Source organism: Myotis yumanensis, unplaced genomic scaffold, assembly GCF_028538775.1.
Source record: "Myotis yumanensis isolate MYYU_CA2020_CCGP unplaced genomic scaffold, mMyoYum1.0.hap1 SCAF_17, whole genome shotgun sequence".
Classification (NCBI taxonomy): domain Eukaryota; kingdom Metazoa; phylum Chordata; class Mammalia; order Chiroptera; family Vespertilionidae; genus Myotis; species Myotis yumanensis.
This window is the reverse complement of record NW_027223768.1, coordinates 4522437-4549744: the sequence shown is the minus strand read 5'-3', so window position 1 is coordinate 4549744 and position 27308 is coordinate 4522437. Positions and strand designations below refer to the sequence as shown.

The 27308-nt window shown below is 47.2% G+C and overlaps 1 protein-coding gene across 7 annotated transcripts in view; it reads right to left on the bottom strand.

The window, feature by feature from the left end:
* Nucleotides 1-27308, bottom strand: part of NTNG1 (netrin G1) — a 226871-nt gene that overhangs the window by 85775 nt on the left and 113788 nt on the right. The gene's annotated exons all lie outside the window — the stretch shown is intronic.

Below are 27308 nucleotides of genomic sequence, written 5' to 3'. Positions count from 1 at the left end.
ACCGCAATTGTATTTCCCCACACTAACAGAGCCACCCAGGTGAGCTGTGACAGACCTGTGCCAACTGCTGCCGTGGCAAGGAGCAGACACAAGTTACAGAGCGTTTATCTGTCACTAGCTTACTGGTCGAGGCGAAGTAGGCAAAGGTACATTGATACAGCGGAGAACATAGTACATTGATGAACGGAAAGAACATTGACTTTCTGTTGAGTTGTTTGCTGCTGCTGGAGAAACAAAAGAGGTTAATTTCACGCTGTAGAATGAAGCTTTGAAAGAAGGTAGAATACAATAAGGCTTGGGCCTTATCACAGTGGTGTGCTAAGAATCTGTCCTCCCCCAAGCAAAACAAACTCAGTGTCGCTTAAAGACCTTTAAAATAGATTTTAAATTCTTATGCATGCAGGTCCTGAGGGATTATGTTAAGTCGTTCTTACAAATTATATCTCGTGCCAAGTGGCATATAGAAAAAATATGCAAAAATATGATTATGTTTCATTGAAGATTCTGTCTATTCCGTATTATGGCTGAATTTGAATTTTTATATTTATAGACCTCATTACATCACATATGGTAAGTGACTGTAAAATATGCATATATAAAAATTATATGGGTTTACCTATATGCAAATCAGTAAATATACTCATGTGTATAATTTTTAAAATCATCATTGAACGCCTCAAAAATGGGGCTGGAATCCAGTTGTTTCTTTTGTTTATTATTGTTAATCCTCACCTGAGGATAGTTTTCCCATTGATTTTTAGAGACAGTGGAAGGGAGAGTCGGGGGGAGGGAAGGAGGGGGAGAGAGAGAGAAACATCGATGTGAGAGGGAGAGAGACATCAATTGTTGCCTCCTGCACGTGTCCTGACTGGGGCCAGGGACTGAACATGCAACCCAGGTAGTGCCCTTGACTGGGAATCGAACATGAGACCCTTCGGTGCTTGGGCTGGCGCTTTAACCATTGAGCCACACTGGCCAGTGGCAGTTGTTTCTACAAGCAATCCGAGTGCCAAGAAAGATGGCTGTGCACCAGCATCGGTGGCCCTCTGGCTATGTTTCATCGGTAGGAATCATCACTTTTTTTGGACAATTCCTAATACAATTCCATTTAAGTTATCGGCCATAACAGAAATGTTAAGAAAGGTGGAGGAATTAAAAAAAAAACACCCGAAAGATCTTGAAATCCTCAGCTGCCCTTATGCTATTTCTGCGTGAAATGAAACCAGCACCGTCTGCCTTGTGCTTGACAGTTTACTAAGTGTTTCAACAGCTATTCCGTGGTTACGCTTCACCGCAACGGGGATTTCACAGATGACGTAGGCGTCTCCGAGGCCTAGGGGACCGCACCTCCCTCCCTGAGCAGTGGGGAGGGCGCCACACCTGGGTCTTCGGCCCCCAAGTGCTCCCCTCGGCACCACCGCACCCCGTGCTGTCAGCTTGGGCTCCGCATGCGCTGGGATGACGCACAGACACGTTCATCCTCCTGCTTAGATCCTGCTTAGCCAGAATTCTGGCTACAAACAGAATTAACTTACGGCCTCCGGCCTCCGGGAACGGCAGCAGCAGAACTGCACAGTGCCTACCACAGCCAGCCAGGGTTAGGCAGTGACAGGCCCCAACAACCACACCACCTGGTCTGCGCCACTGACACCAAACGGTGGCGCTCCAAGGGGAACAAAAGGTCTCATGTCCTAACTCGCCTATGCTGCCTGCAGGTCACCTGGAATCCCACCCTTCCAGGCATTCCTTTGGGTGAGATACACCCGCCCCTCTTATTTATTATTATTGTTATTATTATCTTTAAAAATTTATTTTTATTGATTTCTGAGAGGAAGGGAGAGGGAGAGACAGAAACATCAATGATGAGAATCATTGATCGGCTGCCTCCTGCACGCCCCCTACTGGGGATCCAGCCGGCAACCAGGGGTGTGCCCCTGACCCTTCAGTCTGCAGGCCGATGCTCTATCCACTGAGCCAAATGGGCTGGGGCTACCCACCCTTTTAAAAAGCACTTCTGTGATTGTGATGGAAACATCATGGCGCACAGGCTTGGGAAACTGTCCGAGAGAGCTCTGCGGAGAGGGGGTGGAGGTCAGAGCTCTTCTGACGGGTGGGTTTCGGGGCTGGGAGCCTGTGGGGTGCCCGAGGCGCTCCTGTTGGCTGTGGGCTGGGTGGGTGAGAGGACCCTCTAACTTGTTCCTGGCTCTCCCGTCCCTGTCCTTGTCTGTCACTCTAACACAGCCTGTTCGTGCTGAGGGCTCCACAGACCCTGTCAGTCACACTCCGAGCCCAGAAGCTGCGATGCTAATTGGGGAAGTCTCAGCAGAGCGTCCTCAGCGCAGACACAGAGCCTGTCTTCCTGGGTAGCCGGGTCCATGCAGCTTTCTCCCGGGAGGAATCATGTCCCGAGTGTCAGAAGTGACACCAGCTTTCAGCAGGAAGGGAGGTGTGGCACCCAGGAAAACGTTTGCTTTCTCAGACCATTCTTTTTTGAGCTGTGAACGTCCACATGGCCATGTGCTTTCCTTTAAAGCAGTGGTTCTGAACCTTCTGGTCCTTTAAATACAGTTCCTCATGTTGTGACCCAACCATAAAATTATTTTTGTTGCTACTTCATAACTGTAATGTTGCTACTGTTATGAATTGTAATGTAAATATCTGATATGCAGGATGGTCTTAGGCGACCCCTGTGAAAGGGTCATTCGACCGCCAAAGGGGTCTCGACCCACAGGTTGAGAACCACTGCTTTAAAGTGATGTAATGCATGAGTTGAAAGAGTGACACAGAAGTCCCATTAGCCGCAGACGTCTGTGTCATAGATATTGATCAATAACAAAATAAAGGGTCTTAAGCCCGCTTTTGCATAATCATAGGAAGAAAAATGGAACCAATGTATTTTGGGCGCAAAGCAGCAAAAACTCAGTGACTGGCGAACGGATAATCGGAAGCAGTGCCTCGAAGCAGTTTGGGCCGGGCGCCATGCATTAAGGACTCTCTGTGCCGTCAACAGAGCTAGCGTAGGACTCTGCACATAGTAGGTGCTCAATTAATGTTTCCTACCCTGTGGGTTGGCTGAGCAGATGAAGGGTGCAGATTACAATCTCGAGAGTATTACTTAATTTTGCAAATATTTTAAGAAATTAAAATAAGCTAAAATATGAATGAACTACTTATGAGTTAGAATTACCTATTCATCACCATAGACATCAGATGACTTGATTTCCTTGCTGCAGGTCCCCCCGGGGCTTCCCCTCGCCCAAGCAATCTGGCACTTATTCAGGTCTCCTCCCCCAGCGTCTGTCACTTCCCCTGGAGTACCCCACACTGCTCTCCTGCCTGCTTTTCTCAGGGCCTCGCACTTGCCATTCCTCTTGGCGCGCTCTCCCTCCAGACTTCTACATGGCTCACTCCTCCCCATCACTCTACTCCTGCTCTGCTATCCTGCCCTCAGAGAAGCCTTCTCAGACACTCCCAAGGTAGCTGTCCTCTCATTCTTTTTTCCTTACCCTAATCTGTTTTTCCTCGTGGTATGTATCACTGCGCAATATGACAAAACGGCCCTCGCCGGTTTGGCTCAGTGGATAGAGCACCAGCCTGTGGACTGAAGGGTCCTGGGTCCGATTCTGGTCAAGGGCATGTACCTTGGTTGCAGGCTCTTCCCTCTGGTTAGGGTATGTGCAGGAGGCAACCAATCGATGTGTTTCTCTCACATGGTTATTTCTCTCTGTTTTTCCCCTCTCTCTTTCACTCTCTCTAAAAAACAAAAACAAAAAAAACAATGGAAAAATATCCTCGGGTGAGCATTAAAAAAAAAAAAAGACAAAATGTATTGTTTTGCTTACGTCACGTTTATCAAGAAGGTTTGATGACATAAACTTAAAAAACACAGGAAAACACTAACCAAAAGATTTCCACTCTAGATGCCTTTAAGGACATCCGTGATTCACAGGAACAGGGCAAGTTACCAACATTAAGAGGGGCTTGGAAGAGGTCGATTCCAGGCCTCGTGGAGGACTTTGGGGCTTCAGGACCTCAGTGGAGGAGAGACTGCAGATGTGGTGGGAACCCAAGACAACCAGAGTCAAGACGGGACCGAACCGCTGCATCTCGTGCTAGAACTTGAATGACGAGGAGCTGTTCCTTCTAGCTGAGCAGGAAAGTGGTTCCTGAGATGGAATCTAGTCCCGCTGCAAGTGCTGGGAAGGCTGTGGAGATGACAGCAGAGGGTTTAGAACACGACACGCACTTGCTGTGAGGCGGGGGCACGGCTGGAGAGGCTGGCCCCGGTTTTGAAAGGAGGTCGCTGGGGGTAAGATGCTCTCCAACCGCAGCACATGCTACGGAGAGGTCCTGAGTGAAAGGAAGAGTCCACCCATGAGGCAAACCTCGTGGCTGTCTTCCTTTAAGGAACTGCCACCCCTGCCTTCAGCCTTCACCCAACCCGATCAGCCGGCAGCTATCGGCATCCAGGCAAGACCAGGCTCAGATGATGGTTAGCATTGTTAAGCAATAACCTATTTTTTTAAATGAAGAGATGGACATTGTTTTTCTTAGACATTATACTGTGGCATGCTTAAGAGACTACAGGATAGTACAGACATCTCTTTTATATGCACCGGGAAACCAAAAAATATGTGTGACTGGCATTACCGTGATATGCGCTTTATTGTGGCGGTCTGGATCCTGCATCATCTCCTACGTATTCCTGTAGCTCATATTGAGGAGCTCCAGGAATCAACAGAGTATATTTTTCTCCCAAGCACCTTTTCCCCCCACGAAGATGAAAATACTCATCCCCTTGATATTTATTTTCGGATTTTGCATAATCTTGCACTTAAAAATCTCTCTCTATTGCATTCTTAGGACTTGTAACATGTTCTCAGTGTCTGAAATGGAGTTCACAATAAGAGTTCATTTTAAATTCTATATATTCAAAATCTTCGTCATGTATTTGAATGGAAGAATGAATTATTTGTGTGTAGTCAGAAATTTCAAAGGAGTCACTGGGCTTACACAGTAGAGTAAGGATATAAGGCGATGGATTCTGCAGTTGGAGTTTCTAAATGTTCCTGAGTTATGGGAAGCAGATGCAACTTCAATATTCTATCTAACGAAATGACTTCATCTATATTTCAAATGTTTCCGATCAATATTCTCCTTTATTTTGTATCAACTCACCATTATAACCGCATATAATTCAAAAGCTAAGGACCGGCTACCCCGTTAAAAATCATTTACAGTTGCCACTGTGAAAAACAAATTGTTAAATACCACCGAGAAAAGCAATATGTTTATATTTTTATGTTAAAAATACACCCCGCCCCCAGCCCCAGTTTTTCTCCTTCTCTGTTAGCTTTTAAAGGTAGACCCTCTGCTTTCTTTCAACATTAACTTTGAGATTCAGGCTTTCTGGTCATTTCTCAACTCTTTCTATCAGATCTGTCAAGGAAAGGATGAAATGACTTCACTTTTTAAGGGACTATGAAATGCCTGTGAAAGAAATAAAAATGAACACCTGGGCAAGCTTATACATCTGGAGAAAGATTCTTCAGCTCACGACTTTGCCAAACAGATATTAAGGACTAAGGTGTCCAGAAAAGATGTTATAAACTCGAATTGTTTTTAGCTTTTCTTTCCTTTCTCAGCTCACTGCAGATCTGCCCGTCTCCTCTGGCCCATTAAGACATAAATTTAGGGATTTGTTGTCGTTGATATTATGGCTCAGCGAGGTCGACCTGCTGTAATGGATGGCCCTCACGTACTGCAGGTGGTGCTCTCACCTGGAGAAGGAATCCACGCCTGCCCCTGGGGCTCCGATTCTGACTGGGGTGGGACCTGCCAGCGAAGATATTTGCAAATCCTGATCGTTGGCCTGAGAAGTGTTGTTTGGTTTGGAACCGCTAGTATCGGCCCAGATGGACTGAGGCCACGCAACACCCTCCCAGAATGAGCCGTCTCTACGTATTCCCAGAGGCCCAACATGTATTTTCTAATGACTTGACACCCTTCAAAAAACAGCCCAACTCTTCCTGGGGAGGTTTCTTCCCGATTCATTAATTGTTCAAGAAACCTCTGCTGAGAATACCCTCTCTACCAGGTATAGCAGGTCAGTGTTCCCCAATCTTGGCTGTACGCTTACATTTCCGAAAGGGCTTTTAAAAGATGCCCATGTCAGTCCCTCGCCAGGCACGTAGGTACTGGGTATGATCGTAAGTGGAACCAGGACTGGGAGACACTTTCCAGGCACCGAAAGGTGAATAGAACAAAGGTGAGTAGAACAGACTCTCTGACTTTCGTGAAGGAAATGGCCCACAGTATTTAACAGGACTCTAGTTTCTACCGCTACGACAGTCCAGAACACACGAGGACCTTCTTACAACACGAGAGCTAAAAACACTTGATCAACGCTTTGGAGACGGCAAAAGAAAGTCCAATAGGCATCAGGAATAAACCCTAAAACCACGTAAACATTGAATCTGTGTGGGAATAATAACTGAGTTTTGTGGCCTGGAGCTTGAGGGTGTGTGTGTGTGGGGGTGGGGAGGGAGTGGGGGTGGAGTTAGACTGGTACCGAGACAAGACCATGAGCCAAGTGGGTCCAAGACCAACCTAATAAAGACGGAATGCAGGAGTGGTCAGGGTCTTGTGGGAAAAGGTAAACTGATGTGTGTGTGCCCATATCCACATGCTCATACCCACACCCACACTCCCCATAAACGCTCCAGAATCAGTCAGCAAGGGACGTTCTTTTTCTTGGCTTGGCTCCAAGTAGCAGTTAAGCCAAGAAATATCTCTGGTTGTTTCTGGTCACTGCCCAGCCCTCAGGGGCCCCCGGGTTTGAATATACCTGATGTGCATGTCCTAAGAACGTTAAGGTGTATGTCATAACTTTAACTAGACTCGGGGCTATGTTGCCCCAGGTGCCTGAGGGAAAAGCATCGATTGAGGACTATCAATGATGAGAATAACCCAAAATCACAAAGCTCGCAGGAAATAAACCACCCTATAAGAGAATCAGTGGGAAAGCTAAAAGCCAATCAATCAATCAAACAAACAAAGAAACCCCCAAACATGCAAATGCTTCAGAAATCGGAATAATCAGATCAAATACAAAATAAATATGTAGCCTTAAGAAAGAAAGAGAAAACTGAAACACAAGTGGGAAATAAGAGACTATTAAAAATCATCAGGTAGATTTGAAAAAACCCCACAAAAACCAACTCGACACAACAACAGAAATAAAACTCTACTCATTGAAGTAAAAAAATTCACTGAGAGTTTGGTACCGAGAGAAACCCAGTATAACTCAGACGGAGCATTGCATAGCAACAGGAAAGGGTGCACGCGATCCACGAATTCTTCCAAGAACCCTTGAGGCCAGTTAATATTCTCACGTTACTGAGGTGGAAAATATAGCTCAGAGACACAGCCTTTGCCCAAGTGACAGAGAGAGCAGATGATGGAGAAGTGGATTTGAACCCAGTCTGGCTGCCGACAAAGATGGCCACTAGGTCATACGGAGCGCTTCCCGCTTGCTCTGTCTTATTCTTTTCCATTTCCCTCTCCCTTCCATCACTCACAGCTGCTATAGCTGCTTCTGCCCCGCTGGTTTCCTGGGTCAGTCGACCCCTAAAGAAAGGAAACTTTTATTTTCTCAAGGAAAAAAAAAAAAGAGATGATGGCAGGGATAGGGGGACCCAGGGTGAATGGCTGTGTTTTGAACTCCTACTACGTGCAGGTTCTTTGTAAGTGCAAAGGCAGGGAAACCCTGGCTGTACGGGCGCAAGATGAAAGACTTAGTGAAGCAGTGTGGACGAAGGATTAAATCAAGACTGCCTGGCAGTAACTTGCAAATGCTATTCTGGTCCCCTAAGCCTGATCGAAGCTTCTTTTTAAACCAGGCACTGAACATTTTATCTGGGATATAAATTTTTCACTTGTTTTGACATGTCTGAAGATTTTTTTCCCCAAAACTTGCCAAAAAAAAAATCTAAATATATATTTGTGAGTGCACCTTGAGAGGAATCTATTCTCGATCCTCAACAGCCACCCCAGCCCACGTGGCCGAGCTGTCACCCAGGGAAGGGCCGTGCAGGTGGCAGGTAGGGTCTGCGCCTGGACACCTTTTCGGGGGGATCCTCGGCCGGCATCTGGCTTGCTCTCAGACGAGTGCTCGTTTGCTCCAGTCTTGCAATCCTCACGGCTGCCAAAATGACTCGCTCTGGCCGCCAACGATGCTAAATTCACACTCGGAGCCAGAGCACTGTGGTCGTGGGGCCAGTGTCTAGGGAGGGATCGTCTCCGAAGCTCGATCGCCAGAGGAGAAAACCGCCAGCTGCTGCTTCTTGGCGGCCGCCCAGGGTTTCTGAGTCTCTGACACTTACTTCTCCTTCGTAAAACCCATGGAATCGCAAACCCCGGGCAGGTCAGACGGCAACGCAGTGACCACACAGGAGCCCCCGGACTCCAGCCGCGTCCGGGCTTCTCAGCTCTGCTTCCTGGTTGGCTCCTGGCTGGTACAACTGTATACTTTTTCTGATGTCTGAGGCCTGAGGATCCCCAGGAGACCCCTTCTCAGGAAACAGATCAGTAACTTCCACCGTCACTGCCAGGGGAACACGGGACATCCCGGGTCCTGGGAGGACTATTCCCACACACACTTGCTCCTCTCCTTCCCGTGTCAGATACACGGTCAAGGAATGAAACGTGTTCAATTCCGAAAGTTTTTAAAAAAATCTATTTGTATTGGTTTGAGAGAGAGAGAGAGAGAGAGAGAGAGAGAGAGAGAGAGAGAGAGATATCAATGATGAGAGAGAATCACTGATTGGTTGCCTCCTGCACGCCCCACACTGGGGATCAAGCCAGCAACCTGGGCATGTGCCATGACTGGAAATTGAACTGTCCTGGTTCATAGGTAATGCTCAACCACTGAGCCACACTGGCTGGGCCAATTCAGAAAGTTTTTAAAAGGAAAAGAAGGAAGAGCACAGATCTCAGGCAGGCAGCAAGCACCCTTTCCATGTGGGGCTTACTTTGAAGGGGGGAATGGAAGGAGTTTCTCTCCAAGGTGCTGAAAAGGCAACATTCAGACCCAGCAAGGAGGGCAGTTCTGTCTGCAAGTGGGGTTTCCAGGTCAGTGGTTCTGGGCTGCGGGATGGCCATCACGAATCAGATGAAATGCCCTCTGACAATGCCATCGCGGAAAAAAGGGCCGCTTTGAAGGAGAAAGCCAGAGTAACTCGCTTCCCCTGGTGGCTGTGTCCGTGACTTCTATGCCACGGCCAACGGCAACTGTCCAGTGAGCAGCTGGGCTCCTGCCTCCCAGTGCCATCGACGGAATCTTGAAGAGCCCCCTCTGGGCTCTGTCTTTGGGGGTGACACAAAGGAGAAGAGTCCGTTGTTCCAGACATTGCATAGCAAGAAGCGGTTCCGGCTTCCAACCCGTTTGAAAATGTGAGCTCTCCTGTATGTTGATAACGGATTCTGGCGTCAAGCAGCGTGAAGATAGCTGATACCACCTAGATTTTCCACAGAGCTTTTGAACACTGAAGATTATATATATATATGATTGATTTCAGAGAGGAAGGGAGAGGGAGAGAGAGATAGAAACATCAATGATGAGAGAGAATCATTGATGGGCTACCTCCTGCAAGAACCCTACTGGAGATTGAGCTGGCAACTGGGGCATGTGCCCTGACTAGAAATGGAACCGTGACCTCTTGGTTCACAGGTAGATGCTTAACCACTGAGCCAGGCTGGCTGGGCTTGAACACTGGATTTTCATTCCCAGTCAAGTCAATGAGACTAACTCAAACCTTGGGAACGATGTTCATGATCAGATCCACAACACTACGTGTGTGTGAACCCTCTTCTCACTTCGAACCACGGGGTCCTGCGTTTTGTAGGAAGACAGAGCTATTGTAAGCGACATTTTGGAACTACCCCAATGAATCTCCGTGTTTGAATGGTGTGGGGCTGCTTTTCCTGATAGAAAAAGAAAACATGTTGCTTTGGTCTGGTTTTTAAAAGATATGAAACATTTGACTCCCAAATCAACCTCTTCTGCTGTTTTAAAGCAGAATATTGAGTTGTGGAGGGAGGGCCAGGTTCAAGACCACTATCCTTATCACTGAGAGAAAGCAAATGCCTGCCTTCGTCTACCTCAGCGGTTCTCAACCTGTGGGTCGGACCCCTTTGGGGGTCGAACGACCCTTTCACAGGGGTCGCCTAAGACCATCGGAGAACACATATATAATTACATATTGTTTTTGCGATTAGTCACTATGCTTTAATTATGTTCAATTTGTAACAATGAAAATACATCCTGCATATCAGATATTTACGTTACGATTCATAACAGTAGCAAAATTACAGTGATGAAGTAGCAACAAAAATAATTTCATGGTTGGAGGTCACCACAACATGAGGAACCGTATTAAAGGGTCGCGGCATTAGGAAGGTTGTGAACCACTGGTCTAACTAGACAGGGTCAGCGTTGTGGTCCGGGGGAGGTTTCTGAACCTACGTGAGGTAAGTGTTTTGGAATGGAGGACCTTGCCAGTGTGTGTGTGCCTGTGTGCGTGTGTGAGTGTGTACGTGTATGTGTGTGTGTGTGTGTGTGTGTGTGTGTAGTATTAAGGGAACATGTGAAATTCTGCTTTGCATCTCTGAAATATCTTCGGGCCCAAGAACAGGGCCCAGACCTCAAAAATACAGCAGAGTGACACATTTGCAGACAAACACCTCATCAAGTGGATTTGAAAAAAAAGAAAAGAAAAAGAAAACACCAACAGATGGGATGCGTCTGCCTGCTCTCCCTGCTGGGGTGCGTGTCACTGACTATGGGCAGAGAGCAGGAGGCCCCAGAGGACCCCGCCTTCTAGAAGGGAGGCAGCAATGACCCAGACGCACCTCTCTCTACAACAGACTCAAGGTTGATGAATGCCATGTCTCAGCAGCTGGCTTTTGTCGCCTCTTCCTATTTCCCTAGGTGCCCTTGCCTCTTAAAAAAGAAAGAAAAAAAGAAAGGAAGAAAGAAAGAAAGGTCAGACCATAATTCTGCATCAAAGCCACTCTCCATTTCGATTTCCATAAAAACGTTGGTAAACCTCATCTGTGGGTTTAAAGGATCAAATCCCCCTGCTCCCTGTCATTACGGGGGACAACGGGGCAGTGTCTCCCGCCATGAGCAGGAACACCAAGAGCCAGGCTTCCAGATGAAGGCTCCCTCTGGGAGGGAAGACGTAACCAAGTCTAAATTAAATGAAGGTGGTGTCTGGGTGCCTGCGAGGCACTGCCGCTCAGTGACCAGGTGCTGCTGGACAGCCTGCGGATCTTTTCTCTGGGCTCCACATCTGAAGCCGGAGCTCTGTGAGGGCTCGGCATCGCTGTGCAAACCCAAGGCAAGAGCCCGGCTTCTCAGACGCACAGCCGGCGCCCGCCCGCCTGCCGCCCGGAAGGGGCCGAGTGTGTGATGATCAAGCCGGTCTCTCCATCTCCGAAAGGCTCTGGGGCGCGTTCAAGGGCAGCGGCCTGTCAGGAGACAGACGGACACGTGCTCGTTTTTGAAACGGAGGCGTCGGATGCCTGCGGCCTTCAGGAGGCACCTCTGTTCGTGAGAACAGACCACGGGGGATGTTTTCAGTACAAGATCCCTTTTTCCTTTTAACAAATAAAAAGCTTGTTCGGCACCGCGGGGCTGCCCACCTCCACGCAGCCCTGGCTCTGTGCGGCGGCCCCAGGAAGCGAGCTTTGCATTGTCTGGTTCACCCAGGGATGGGTCTTCTGCTGGGCTAACGAGCTCTCCCGCGGCCTCTTCTCCTGCAGGCAAATCCCCCGAAGCACAGCCTTAAATCAGATACAGTTAGAGCAAAAGAGAGGAATGGAGGAACATTAAAAAAAAGAAGAAGGGTTGAGAAAGCCACATGAGCAGTAGGCCAAGAGCCACCCATTGCACCCGGCGGCAGTGAAGCCGTGCGCTTGAAGATTTCCATCCACGCAGCTGATTCCGAAGCTCGCTCGTTCACGGCCAAGGTGCTATTCTGAGCATCGCCGTGCCGCGCACACCTCCGGTGGATATTAATGTGATAGATCTTCGTGGCAGATGGCGCTTAAATATACGGGTGGCGACCTTGACCGGGACTGATGAGAAAGGCCGGATGAAAGCGGAGCGCGCCATTGGAGACCTGGAGGCCCTGGCGCCCGTCCTGGGACTGATTTCCTCATGTGTCACCCTGTCACCGGGGAGTCCGGCAGACACTCTTGGGACGCTCTGTGACAGCAGCTAATAAAGTGTGTTCGGGGGGGTGGGGGGGGGGCGCGGATTGTGGCTCCCCATGGCACACGGATCATCTTCTGAAGAAAGACGGTGGTGTGGATGGATGACAGGAGGTGCAGGGGGCAACACTGATGATATGGGGCCATTCATCCTGGGCCCGCGCCTGGCCGGTGATGGACGGCTGCAAAGGAATAACTTGCAGGAGGGACGGATGGGGATGGAGAGTCTGTCTCATCCATGTTAGCAGAGGTGACCATCTGATTACTGACTGGCTGCTCTCAATCCCTGAGCAGAATTCGAGGGCCCCGCAGGTCTCCGTGTACAGGGAGACGCCTCTGCAAGGATTCTGCCTCCCAGAGGTGTCCAACGGCTGCATTAGAAGCAGCCCAGGCTGGCCCTGGCCAGTTTGGCTCAGTGGATAGGATGTCAGCCAATGGACTGAAGAGTCCTGGGTTTGATTCCAGCACATACCTCGGTTGCAGGCTCGATGCTGGCCCTGGTCGGATGCATACAGGAGGCAGCCAATCGATGTGTCTCTCTCACATCCATGTTTCTCTATCTCAGTCTCTCCCTCTCCCTTCCACTCTCTCTAAAAATCAATGGAAATTCAAAGGGAAGGCAGAGGTGGGTGGGTGGGAAGAGATCAACCAAAGAACTTATATGCGTAATATGCATAACCCATGGACACAGACAATAGGGTGGTGAAGGCCTGGGGTAGGGGCTGAGGGTGGGCTAGAAGGGTCAGTGTGGGACATATGTAATACTTTCAACAATAAAGATTATTTTTAAAAAATCAATGGAAAATATCCTCAGGTGAGGATGAACAACAACAAAAAAGCAGCCCAGACTGTGTTCCAAGTGGCTGAACTATGCGTGTGTAGAATTCGAAAGGCCGGGGAGGATTAGTAATGTTGGGGTTCACAGAGGCAGCTCATTTTAGAAATCTGGTATTTGAGTGGTTCAACCACATTCCTTTCAGCAAACTCCCCGGCACCGAGCAGATGGTCCCTCCATTAACAACCGTTTGCATTTAACTTACTGCAGGGATGTATGTACCGCACGCCACCGAGCACAGCGAAAACATTCGGTGGCGACTAATTAAGTGTGAAGACACATCGCTTCATGTACATTTTTCATAGCTCACGGTTTTATTTGTGAAAAGCACTTACGTCTGAACTCTAGTATCTGCCCCCCAATAATGGTGATGCTGAAATTATGTTTCTATTAATACTTCTGCCCTGCCCCCCCCCCCACCCCGGTTATCCTTTATATATCAGAATTTCCCTGATCAGTCAGCTACATTCTGCTTTTAAAAGTTAGAATGCTGGCCCTAACCGGTTTGGCTCAGTGGATAGAGCGTCGGCCTACGGACTGAAGGGTCCTAGGTTCGATTCCAGCCAAGGGCATGTACCTTGGTTGCGGGCACATCCCTAGTAGGGAGTGTGCAGGAGGCAGCTGATTGATGTTTCTCTCTCATGGATGTTTCTAACTCTCTATCCCTCTCTCTTCCTCTCTGTAAAAAATCAATAAAATATATTTTTTAAAAAAGAACTTCAAAAAAAAAAGTTAGAATGCTGTATGTTACTACCAAGCCCACCAAATGCTTATTTTAAGAAGCCTGCTTTGCCTGGAAAATAGAACATACTTAATATAAAATAGAGATGAAATAAGTCTACTCACCAAAAAAGGCTGATGTCATACAAAGAGCGACTGACTTTAATGAGGTTCGGAAAATGCAGAATTCCTCTGTATCCTGCCTTCTTCCCCCGGGGCCCCCTGGAGTGACCGCACATAATTTTCCTTCCCCTGCGAGCCCTCTGCTCCGCTCCCTCCCAGCCCCTGGATGTGTCTCTGATCCCACTGTGCTTCTCGAGCCCGTGACCCTGACCTTTCTTTCCAGAGCAGATCCCCCGGGGCCCGAGGAAAGACAGAACGCAGAGTGGCGTGCAGGACTGCGAGCCGCGGAAAAGAAGGCCCACACTCCTCCCCTGTCTCCGAGGAGCCGGAGACGCCTCTCTTCCTTTCTGCTGACCACCAGGGTCAGGGGACATTACGATTCTGTCACTGTGTGGCAAGGTGACTGCGGGATGAAGCCATGAATCTTTCATAACTACGGTTGTCTTACTCAAGAGCCCTCCGTGTGAAATGTCAGAGCAGGCCAGCCATCATGGGGGGAAGGGGGTGGCCTCACATCTGCGGCCCAGGGAGATGGGACAATAGGCCTGCCTGTCTCCAGAAAACACCCCGTCCTCATTCTCATGGAGATTTCTCCCCGTGAAGAATCCAGGAATACGGTGAGGACACAGGGGACCTGCTGGAGTCTTCAAAGGGAAGGAGAGATAGCAGCAGAACCTTCACAAGGGAGCGCTGGAGTGTGAATTATGTATCAGCATCAATATAAACGCAGCCCAGCAACATGGCAAAGAGGAGTTTGTAGAAGAAGAAAACATGTTAATGGTTCCTACTGAGCGGGCCAATAGGTTGTGGTGAGACTAATACAAACATAATTGAAAACAAAGCAAAACTGCTTTGGAAGTCATCATATGCCTTTGTAACCGCTATTCTTGGGCTCATCATCATGAACACCATTTACTTAACATGTACTCGGGTTTTGCCGACATTAATAATATTGAAACCAACTCATCAACGTGGGTCCACTTGTTGCATTGTATAGACGAGGGGATGAGCCGGAGATATTTTTAAGTCATGAAGTTTTTTCCCAGTAGCAAGCGGAGGAGCTGGGATTTGAACTCAGGTCTAGCTGCTCCAAGCCTCCCTCTGCTGCCTCTCCATGGAAACCAGAGCTGGTTAACAAATCCAGGCCTCCACTTACTATTTTCTTATTTTTGTTTGTATCAAAGATTCAGCTGAGGTATGTGCATTCCTCTGGCATCTTATTTTGGTAGGAAAATAACACTGGCATCTTTACATATGCTGTTGCTAGCAGCGAAATCTAATAGAACGGTCAATACCAAGGCAAGGAGCAAATAATCAAATTGCAAAGAAGCCTCTTGGTTTAGACTCATCAATGCTAAGCAAATATTAAATGTGTAACCCAGAGAGATACCCTTTTATCTCTGCAGGACTCTTGTTTTCCACAAATAGCATTTCTGTTTAATGAAAACAGGATTAACTTTTATTGAAAACTGAGCCTGCCTATTCGGTCTGATTAAACACCAGGCCCTCGTGCAAACCCCCATTGCACCCAGTATTTCTGTGTGTCTGGAACCAGCTCACCTGTGGATACATTTTCTGGATGTACCCACATTAGGGAAAAGAGTAAGGCAAACCTGTCTTTCTAAGTGAGTGTGAGTATTCCAATAGGGCAGGAGGTATTTCCAATCATTAGATCACATTCAACAATTCGAACGGATTAATACAAACAATTCCATGTGGTTCAGCCTGACATACGGAGGCAATTGTTCAGAAGTAACCTTGATGAAGGAGAGACCACCCGAAGGTCGTCCTCCGGAAAGCGTCCTGCATCCCAGAGGTCTTCCTCCTCCTGCACCTCCCGCTGTTGCCATAGCAACCTTGTGCCTGTCCCCATCACTCCACAGATCCCATTGCTTTATGATTTAACTTGTGAAATGCCTTCAGTCCATCCAGGTGGTAGCAACTTGAGGACAGGGGCTGCGGCTTCCCATCTCTGTAGCTCTAGCCCAGCGGTTCTCAACCTGTGGGTCGCGACCCCTTTGGGGGTCGAATGACCCTTTCACAGGGCTCACCTAAGACCATCGGAAAACACATATATAATTACATATTGTTTTTGTGATTAATCACTATGCTTTCATTATGTTCAATTTGTAACTATGAAAATACATCCTGCATATCAGATATTTACGATTCATAACAGTAGCAAAATTACAGTTATGAAGTAGCAACGAAAATAATTTTATGGTTGGGGGTCACCACAACATGAGGAACTGTATTAAAGGGTCGCGGCATTAGGAAGGTTGAGAACCACTGCTCTAGCCACTGGCATACTGCCAGGAACTAGTAAGCACTACAGGGTGTCTCGAACAATGCACACACAGGCATTTTCTGAGAGCTCTATGGCTGTTCTTCCTTCTCAGACGGAACCCACTGGGATGAATAATTACTCCAAGTGTGAATACATTTTTTGGGACACCCCATGTTCGCGTGCTTACAGTTATTTGCATGGTATTTTGCATTTTTCACAGTTCTTGAAAGGGAGGTGAGGTGGGCATAGTAGCCTCCCCATGATCCACGGTTGCGCTTTCCGCGTGGTCAACTGTGGTTGAAGCTATTAAATGGGAGATTCCAGAAATAAATCTTTCAGTTTTCAACTGCATGCCATGCTGAGTACCCTGCCCTGTTCAGCAGGACGTGAATCCCCCCTTCATGCAGTGTCTCCACGCTGTGCCCGGTCCCCACCCCTCAGCCACTTCTTAGCCAGTTCAGTTATCAAATGGGCTGCGGTGGTATCGCGATGCTTGTGTTCAAGTGACCCTGATCTTACTTAGCAACGGCCCCCAAGGGCAAGAGGAGGGATGCTGGGAATTTGGGTGTGCCGGAGAGAAGCCGTCAAGTGCTTCTTGTAAGTGAAAAGGTGGAAGCTCTCTGCTTCAGGTGCTGTATCATCTCACATCACCACAAGAAGGGTGAGGACAGCCCAAGAAGGTATTTTTTGAGAGAGAGACCGCATTCACATAACTTATATTACAGTATATTGTTATAATTGTTCCATTTTATTATTATTGTTACTGTGCCTAATTTATGAATTAAATGTGATTGCAAGTATGTATATATAGGACAAATATGGTGTATTCAGAGTTCGGTAATATCCGTGGTTCCAGGCATCCGCTAGGGGTCTCGGAACTTACCCCTCGTGGATAAGGGGGGACGATTGTATTAGTTCTCAGGTTACAGTTTGGGGATTACAACCCATGTGATTTGATTCCCAGTTCAATGATGTTCTACCCCGTTTTTTGTTTTTATGACCAATCCCCATATTCTCGCAAAGCTTATAATATCATTTCTGTTTAACTAAACATAACTGGTTATTCTTTTCTATCTTAAGCCACAACCCAATCATCCTTAAACTGGCGAGATGTTGTATTGCATTAACAAATGTAATCAAATGGCCACACTGCTCTTTCCAAAATGAACTTCTTCCCTCTTTTAGTGAGAGGATATTTCCGACACCCCCTGGCCCAGTCTCAGTCTCTGTTACAGAAGGTTCCACGGGCTCCGTGCTGAGGTTAAGAAGGTGGTTGCCATGGTCCCCTTTGCTAGTAACGCTGCATACTCTGCCGCATGCTTGACCTCCTCCTCTGTGTGGGTCCCTCTGGAACACAGGACAGACCCTATCTCATGAGCTTTGAGAAGCACAGGGCCTCTGAGTGGCTCTAGTGAGCTGCAGGTGTCCCTCTGAACCAAGAAAGGCCCCCTCCCCACCCTCTGGTCTCTCGGGTCTGGAGTCAGCCACGAGGCTGGGCAAAAACATGCCTCTGAGGCGGATGTGGACGAGATTTCTCAACTGCTCTGCGCACCCCGGGTAGGATGGCGAGAGAATGCAACCTGCCGTCCAAGACTTCTCTTGCATCTTCAAGATTTCCTGAGGAGCACCTCTTCCTTTAATGAGTTTTCTTTCTTTTAAAAAAATCTTTTCCAAAGGAAATAGATATCCCCAAGATATTTCTGTAGTATACTCTCCATCCATCACCTTATTCTCTACACTTAGATGACTAGCGCATATTCTAGTGGAGTCAGCAAACTCATCGATGGGTCAGACTATGGAGCTACAATGCCGGTTATTAACGGTCTGTGCGCATTCAGGATGACGCGTCGAGGGTAAAAATGCTTCCTAGGTATTCAGGGGTCCCTGAGAAAACCAGTGCTCCCATCAGTGAAGATAACAATGACGGCCATCTGCTTATTTCTAAAGAAATGTTTGTGCTCAGACAGAAACTCAAAATGTAAAACAGCAAGTTATGTGACCTGTAGGTCATTGGTAGGCTAACTTATTCGTCTATTCACTAACAAATAGTTATCATTCTAAGTTTCCTCTCATTCTTTTATTAGTCTCATAATTCCAACCTCCCATAGGCCATCATCACATTTAAGCTAAAATATGAGCTCATACGAATCTCGAATAGGTACCCCTCTCAATTTCTAAAATATCAATGGCACCATCACAAGTCTGGCTCCCGGAGATGGACAATGTGGCCATCCATTGCGGATACCCATAACTCTCTCTTCTGCCGTCCACTATCACGGTCCTGGCCGCCCCCCAGAAATGGGTCACTGCTCTGCACTGTGACTTTAAGGGTCTCGACCATCACAAATATAGGAACACGTTTTTTTTTCTCTTTGTGCTCATTCCCTCAGTCAATCTGTATTGATTCCTACTATGTGCCCGGTCCCGTTCTAGGCATTGGGGGCAGATCAGTGAGCGAAACACAAGTCCCATCTGGGTCCAAATTCTGCTTATGCAACAGTATCATCTCGGGCTAATTTAGTTAACCATCCTGTTTCACATAAAAAAAAAAAAAGAGGGAGTTCGATGAGATGATTCCATGGTTTCTTTCAGTGTGAAGAGAAATGATTCTGCAAGGCTACGCCGCTCTGACTGTTGGGCATACACACTGCACGTATAATTCCAATCCAGGAGCTCATGATGCGATCTATTTCCAACCTGCCAAATCGCTGACCCCTTCCCCGCCCCCTCCCATCATCTCCTGGCCCACCCTCTCCCCATCTGTTCCCTGTTCCCAGCAGCACTGGAGGAGCTATAATTACACATGGATGTCACCCGTATGTTGTAACAGCTTCGCTTCCCTGATATTCTGGCGAGACCGAAGGAGTACAAGCAGCCAGGGCAGCAGCACACCGCCTAGACGAGGCGACACCCCGTAGCCGTAGCCCAGGTTTGGTGCTGCTGGGCGCTCCTTTGTTGTTCATGAACACGCCCATGGAGCCAGAGAGCAGGCAACGTGCCTTCAACGAAAACCAGCCTGTGGTTTCCATACAACAAAAAGGAATAAATTAAATATTAGTTCATCTCATTTGCCTTTAAAGACATGATTTTAGCTTATTGGTGTCATTAGAGCGTGAAGAGATTACATTCCAGAGGAATAGCAATCCCCCGGCATCTCGATTTCTCTCTAAAACACACCAGATTGAATCACTTGGCATTTCATTTTTTTACATCTCTGCTGACTCTTCCATCACCATTTCTCCAGCTTAAAAACAAAACACAAAATATCCCCATCTATGCCAAGGCAGCATTTAATTTCCCATCATTCTTCAGTGCACAGGACTCCCAAAGGCTCAGAGAATAAGAGCAACAGTTAAAAAAAAGAAAGAAAGGTGTTCCCTATTACAGCTGGCCTTCCCCCGAGAGGGTCTCATCTTTCTCACCCAATGGAGTAACAATATAGAAAGGCTGATAGCTAACATTAGACCTCGCTGTGGGATATCAATCTGTTCTTAAGTGCAAATAATTCACACACACACACACACACACACACACACACACACACACACACGATGCTTCCATTGACTTCCTTATGTCCAGTGAAGAGTCCAGTGACACTGGGGATGCAAGGAAGCTTGTTTACCCCAGGAGAGTTCTGCTATTGCTAATTCGCTGGTGGGATTCATAGATGTCCTTGGCTAAGAAGGTTTGGGAGGCTCTGGTTAAATAAATGGAAGTGTCTCTTTACTATAGGACAGTGATGGCGAACCTGTGACACGCGTGTCAGAGGTGACATGCTAACTCATTTTTTTGGTTGATTTTTTTTTGTTAAATGGCATTTAAATATATAAAATAAATATCAAAAATGTAAGTCTTTGTTTTACTATGGCTGCAAATATCAAAAAATTTCTATATGTGACACGGCACCAGAGTTAAGTTAGGGTTTTTCAAAATGCTGACACGCCGAGCTCAAAAGGTTCGCCATCACTGCTCTAGGACATCTCGCATGCGCCTGTATGCACTGTGACTTCCGGAAGAAAACATTGCAAACCACATGTCCCCCACAGGTGTCTGCGCATGGCGGCCTTTGTCGGAAGAGCAATTCTGAGGAACGCGGATACAGTATCACCCGCTCACGGTGAAGACGGGGAGGCTGTGCTTAGGGCGGCTGGGCCTCACTCTGCGCTCACAGAGTTACCAGCGCAGCCACAGCCAGAACCGGTTTGGACTGCCAGCCAACGTTCTCTTATAAAATAGGACAAGTAGCCCTGGCTGGTGCGCTCAGTGGTTAGAGTGTCACCCACACACTGAAGAATCTAGGGCTCTGACCCTGGTTGGGGCGTGGGCGGGAGGCAACCAATTGATGTGTCTCTCTCTCACATCAATGCTTCTCTCCCTGCCTCCCTTCTACTCTATCTAAAATCAATGGGAAAACATCCTGGGGTGAGGATGAACAAAAACACACAAACAAACAAATAAGACAAATAATGATTTTGAGATCCTAATGTTTTGATCTCTGTCCTCTCTACATTCCTAGCACAAGACCAGTTGCCTTAGGCACCCGTCAGCCCGAAAGAGCTGACATAGTAGCGATGCTAATTACATAAGGTTCTGGACTGGGATCTGCAGACCAACAGGATTTACCAGGCTCCTGTGTCACATATTTAAAAACTCTATCCATCCAGTCAATGTTTTTCCAAGTGGAAGTTCAGAAACATACTCATTGGCCAAACCATACGTAATTTAAAAACTGTCCTTTCTCCCTTCGCCACTGATTGACCTTGTTTAGATACAATTCTGCTGCTGCGAGACACAGGTAGAAGCAGCAGGCCTGCGTTTACGTGCAGTGCTGTTAGTCCCGGCGAAACGAGCACATTCAGTCCTAGAGGTGGCTGTTGGAACTGGAATACAGACCTACGGTGAAATGAAATCAACCCCTCTCTCCACACGGTCAAATGATGACGGCACAACCCTTGACCTTCACTCATTTGGTCTCGTGTTTGCAGACTGAAGGGTGATGGTGTCTCTACTGACCCCTCGGTCACACAGCTCCACACAGACTCTTACAGTGAGTACCCCCCAGCGGCATCAGCTCCTCATGTGAAGGGCAATACCTCTGACCTTCGGGACAAAAACCACCAAGACCTTCCCAAGATGCCAACCACTGAATTCAGGTAAAACACAACCGCAGGCGTTAGGACTGAGGAGTGTACCCGTCTCCCCTTGCTTGGTCCCGTGGCTGTAGCTGGACTCTAGCTTCCTCTACACGTGTGAAGGGAGGAAGGAAATTATTTCGTTTTTCTGTGATGTGGTATTTGGCCCAAGGATCGTGATGCTTCTTAAGAAGGAGACATCTTTCCTTTTTGATGACCCACTCGTTTAAAAATATCCGTGGCACCGGGGAAGCGAGGATAAAGAGACAAGCTCTTGAACTGGGTTGTTTTTCTGCACGCTAACGAAGTTGCTAATTTAATTGGAGGGGTTATTAGATGCGTTCTCTCCTTACAATGGTGCAAACCTCGGAGGGAAATGAGCTGCTTATGCATAGTTTCTCTTTTTAATTCAAGCAATCCTTAAGGACGGAAAATCTACGCTCCAAATCAGGATGGTGCTCGCTCGTCCACTTAAAATGGGTTCCTGCCACAAATCTTCATTTTAAGTGTTTCCATGGGAGTTAAATAGCAATGTTTGTGTTTGTTAATTTTTATTTATGGTTGCTAAGCTTTTCATCTGAATACTCTTATTTACTGAACTTCATTCTCCTTTTAAAAGAAGAGCAGATTAAATTTAAAAATCTTAGATGGTAGGATAGTTAAATATTCATTTAGCTTGGAAAGAGAAAGACTTGGGGATAGGATCATTGACTTCAAATTTACATAATTTTGTTGTATGAAAGAGGCAGACACTTATGTTCAATGTGGTTCCAGAAAAGAGAATATACCCTAATAGGTGGAAGTTAAAAGAAAAAGCAGATTGCCTTCAATTGAAAGATACACTTTCTTAAAATAAGCCGAGGTAGTTGGCCATTTCCAAGTTGATCCAGGAATATGTGTGGCTTGTTTTACAATTGGATGATGCCCATGAGGCAAAAGTAGTTGTTGGTATTAAACGTTTATGGGGAAATATGAGAACAAATTAATACTGAGAAAATTCAGCTCATTAATTTTTTTCTCCCTTTCTAAAATGAGACACTATCATCACAATTTTATTTTCACAGTAAGACACCAGGACCTAACACAATACGACAAATTAGCCTAATAATACATATAAAGTGAATGAAAATGAGGGAGGGAGCTCCGATAAACACACAGCCACTTTTACGGTGGCGCAGTAGAATCCCGAGCCCAAAGGCAGGGGGAGGGCCACTCCCAGGACGTTCTGAGAGGAACAGAGACCCAAGACCTATTGGCTAAGGATGCAATTGAAAGATGGCTCCTTCGGGAATCTCCTGAGTTTCCTGCATGTGCTGAGCTCACACCAGGCTGGGGTGGCTAACATAATGACAAAACACACGGTTTCTAGTTAGCAGCCTGATGTTGTCACCTTACTGAGTGTGGGATGCTTTTAACATCACGGAACTTACGGGTCCTCAGTTTCCCCACCTGTAAAATGAAGCTAAGCAACACCTCCCTCCCGAGTCTCTAATGAGGATGCATGGAAAGAGGGTACCTGGCCAGAGCCTTGTAAGCTGAGTGCTACACAGACGTGAAGGGTTACTACGTCAGTATTAATCCAGTGGGTAGATTTGGTAGAATGTCCTTAACTCATCCCCCTCTCATTCTGATTTCCTTCTCTTTCCTGGATTATTTCTCAATTTCCTTCAGAAATCACCACTTTAATGACAGTATTGCACAGAGTTCTGCAAGTGTTCCATAAATGACCAGCCATTCATAGTTACATGGGGAAAGGACCCTATTATATCGATGTCATTCATTCTCTACACGTCAGCCATCACATGCCAGGAGATACTATCCAAACGTGTATATTTCCAGCTCAGACCTCTTTCTGCAACACCAGAGTGTTTTCAAATCCTTATGTGGACCCTCCACTCGGATTCCTACTAACATCTTTCCTTCAGCCCTTCTTTCCTTCCAATCTGATTGGCCCACGAAGTCCTAATGACAGGGCGAGCAAACCTCAAAGCCGCATGTTATGGTGGCTTCTGTGGAATGTGGGGCGCTCTCTGGACTCTCCATTTGCGCATCAGGACTTGGAGTTCCAGTTGCTCCACAACTAAGCAATGGCCTAGTCCTCCTGGTCTCTCCCTGCATCTCCCTGTTCAACACAGCCATGTGGGACCAGCCTTTCATTCCGTGGCTCTGGAAAGTTCCTCACTTGCACGTAGTAGACATTGAAGAACCCAGAGAACTTTATATTTCTATGGCATGGGGGGCTCAAGGCCCAAGGTAAGAGTCCGTCAGTGCTTCTTGGAGATGCCGGAACCCATCTCCCAGGATCTGTCCAACGACTTGGAGTTCCTTACCAGGTGTGCTGTTCTTAAGCACAGTGAGTCACCTAAAAGATCCGTTGGGCCCTGGCTGCTCCACATCCTAAAGTACATATTTCAAGACACCGTGCAAATATCACATCCTCATCAAAGCATTCGCTAGGCTTCCTGCATTAAATGAGCCACTTTTCTGTTGCCAGGGCACTTTCCACACCCATGTGGCAAAAGCACTGAACCCACACGGCCCTCCTTTTCTGTTTACATGTCTGTGTCCTTGTGGGCATCGGCTTCTTGCGAGCACTGACTACGCCGTGTGCTTCTCCATATGTCCACCGTCTAAGCCGGCGTCTGGCCCGGATGGAGGATGAGTAGTTATCGGTGACAGGAGGAAGGCGTTATAAAAGCAGAGTCTGTTGGGTGGTGGTAAAACCCAGCTTCAATGATTAAGACTCATTGGGAAGAATGAATGAAGGCCAGACCCCGGGCTTTGGCGCCTCTCACCTGACAGGTGAAGAGTAAATATTTTGGCAGATTTGTTCAAATTGCGGCTGAGAGAAGGACTCAGTGAACTTGCAGGAGGACCGGAAGCCTTTTGTCCTCCCCAGATCACTTGTGTGCTACATGGTTTTCCCTAAATTGTCTGAGGAAGCATGGGGATGCCTGACTGTGTTCATACTCTGCAGCTCCCCGCAGTGTTCTTGCTTACTTTCCCATGATCGCACACTTTCCCATGAACCATTTGAAAGCCTTGATTCAAGAAAGTGAATTTCCTGATTATAGCAAACACTAAGGTGGTGACATTCAAACAGTGAGGCTTTACGACGATATCTGGTTCCTTCTGAGGGTGACAGGGAAGGGCCTTTCTCACGCCTGACACCCAGCCCAAGGGGCTCTGTCCCTGGGCCTTTCCCCGTCCTGGGATCAGAGAGGGACAGTGGGTTCCAGCTGGGGCAGCACCAAAAAGTGTGTAGAAGTGGAGCTTTCATGCTAGCGGTGCCCGGCTCCTTTCTCAGAGATGAACGACAGAGGCTCAGAAGGCAAAGTCCTTTCTGCCAGTAGAGGCTGATGGCCAACTACCTGTAAAGAGCTTAGGTAGCTGCCAAGGGTAAGACATGGGTGAACACCACTGTGGGCAATTATTGGCGATTATGTTTAGGGGTACTCTCTAACAAGACAAGTACTAGAGATGCTGGTTCGAGTTTTCTAGGCCACTGAGAAAAGGTCTTACAATTCTATCCTAAAGATCTTGAAGTTGAAAAGGAATTTCTATCAGCTTGTGACTGAATCCAGTACTTGAGCCATTGCTGACAGCACACCTCACAAACAGGTGAGCGTGTCATCAAATGTTCACTTGTCTGTCCAGTTTTACAATGATTACTTCCTTGAAACTGGGCACCTCAAACAAACAATACGTCAGGCTGAGTTTGTGTTCTCTAAAATCAATGCATCTGACAAATATAATGTTCAACTTTTCAATTTAATTAGCAAATGCTTAGGCGGAAACAAAACACTTCAAAATCAAAACTTTCCGTGTGTAACTAAGAAAACATTTTGTACCTTAGATTTCCCAGCCCATGGGCTCGGCTCCCTGTCGGTATAAAAAGATGTTCGGAACAAACATCTCCTCCCCATTCCTCCCCTCACCTCTCATTTGGGGAGATTTTATTTATGCATTAGACGACCTTTTTGGCCATTAGAACCATCTTGCTTCGGCAGTTAATTAACACAAGTACCATAATTTAATACAGTTAATGCTACTTGATGTCCTTTAATGTACCTTCCATTAGTGATATTATTGTAGTATTACCCTGTAAATTAAAATGAGATGAAGACGAAGAGAGGCACTCTTTAATTAAGGTGCTGGCACACTGCACTCGTCTATTATTCATCAGGGAAAAGCAGCCTGATTTACGGAAGGAGGACGTCCACAAGTCAGAATTAGTCCCGGGAGATTATGAGGCTGATCGAACAAGGTAAGGACGGCGGAGCGGCCGAGAGCGCCAACAGCCACCTTCCTCCTCTGCGACGACGGGAAGAAGCGCACAGCTGGAGGGAGGAAGTGGCGGCAGCAGAAACGTGTAGCCAAAGAGGGCTGCAATGTTTACGGTGGGAGTTTAGGTTTTGTCACCAGTAAAAGAGGTCTCAGATGTGTCCCATGCTAAAAGGAACCTAAATGCAACCTTCGTCTTATGATCATCACAACATTAATTTTTTTTTTACACCAAACAATGCCAGCCAGTACAATACATAACCACCAAGTGCATTTGTGCACAAGAAATAAAGACCTGGAGCTCATGGTCAGCCAGCTCCAAGATCCCCCACCTGCTTTCGTTGCCTCGCTTAACATTTCAAGGAGAAAAAAATCTTGTATTCTCTGTCCACTATTCTATGGCCATTTCCCTACTGTCCCCAAATAACTCACTCCAGTTCCCACATTATTTGTGGCGTGACAGGCAGAAAAAAATATCATGATAATGACCATTACAGACATGGAAAGGCACGTTAAATATTGCAACCATCCCACGAACGGAGGGAGGAGTAGTGATGGAAACAACTTTTTGGGAAAGTTTCCGTGTATGATATTCTCGAAAAGGAACCTTCAGAACTTGCTTTCCGAGATCACCAATTCCCCTTCAAGGCTCCTCTAGATGGTGCGCTCAGAGACAGACAGACGAGGCCGAGACGTTCAAGGGTGAAGCGTCTACCAGCTTCCACGCTGACAGGTCTGCCGCCCAGGCAGCAGCTCCCTCGAGGGGCTCCACGCTCCTTATATAACTTAGGAGCTGGAGACACGCCTGGCCGCGGGCCTGGCTTCTTTAGTCCCTCCCCCAAGACTAAAAATACCCCAGCCATCTGGCGCCCAGCACAGCACACGCCAACATCGGCTTTGCCCTGAGGAATTTGGGCAGGAGTTTGGAGGTGACAGAAGGGGACCAGATGGGAGGGGCTCACCTCTATTACACCTTTGTCTCCTGCCCAGCTGCTTCCTCACCAGCTTACAGGTGACTGGTGACCAGGAAAAGGCAGTGGGTGAGTCCCAGGGAAGGGAGGTGGGAGCCCCCTCCAAACTCCTCGGAACCATTGCAGTGCAGTGGGAGGGTTCTACCAGGGTGAGGGGTAAAAGGAAAGTAGTAAATCTGGTGGGATTTTGCCTGGCCGGTGTGGCTCAGTGGTTGAACATTGACCGCAGAACTAGGACCGTGGTCGGCAAACTCATGAGTCAACAGAGCCAAATATCAACAGTACAACGACTGAAATTTCTTTTGAGAGCCAAATTTTTTAAACTTAAACTATACAGGTAGGTACATTGTTATTAACTTAATTAGGGTACTCCTAAGGCTTAGGAAGAGCCACACTCAAGGGGCCAAGGAGCCGCATGTGGCTCGCGAGCCGCAGTTTGCCGACCACGGAACTAGGAGATTAAGGTTCAATTCCCGGTCAGGGCACATGCCTGGGTTGCAGGCTCGATCCCTAGAGTGGGGCGTGCAGGAGGCAGCTGATCAATGATTCTCACTCATCACTGTTGTTTCAATCTCTCTCTCCCTCTCCCGTCCTCTCTGAAATCAATAAAAATATATTTTTTAAAAATCCTGCCTTATTTTGTTAAAATTTTATGATTACTTAATTAAACGTAGATGATT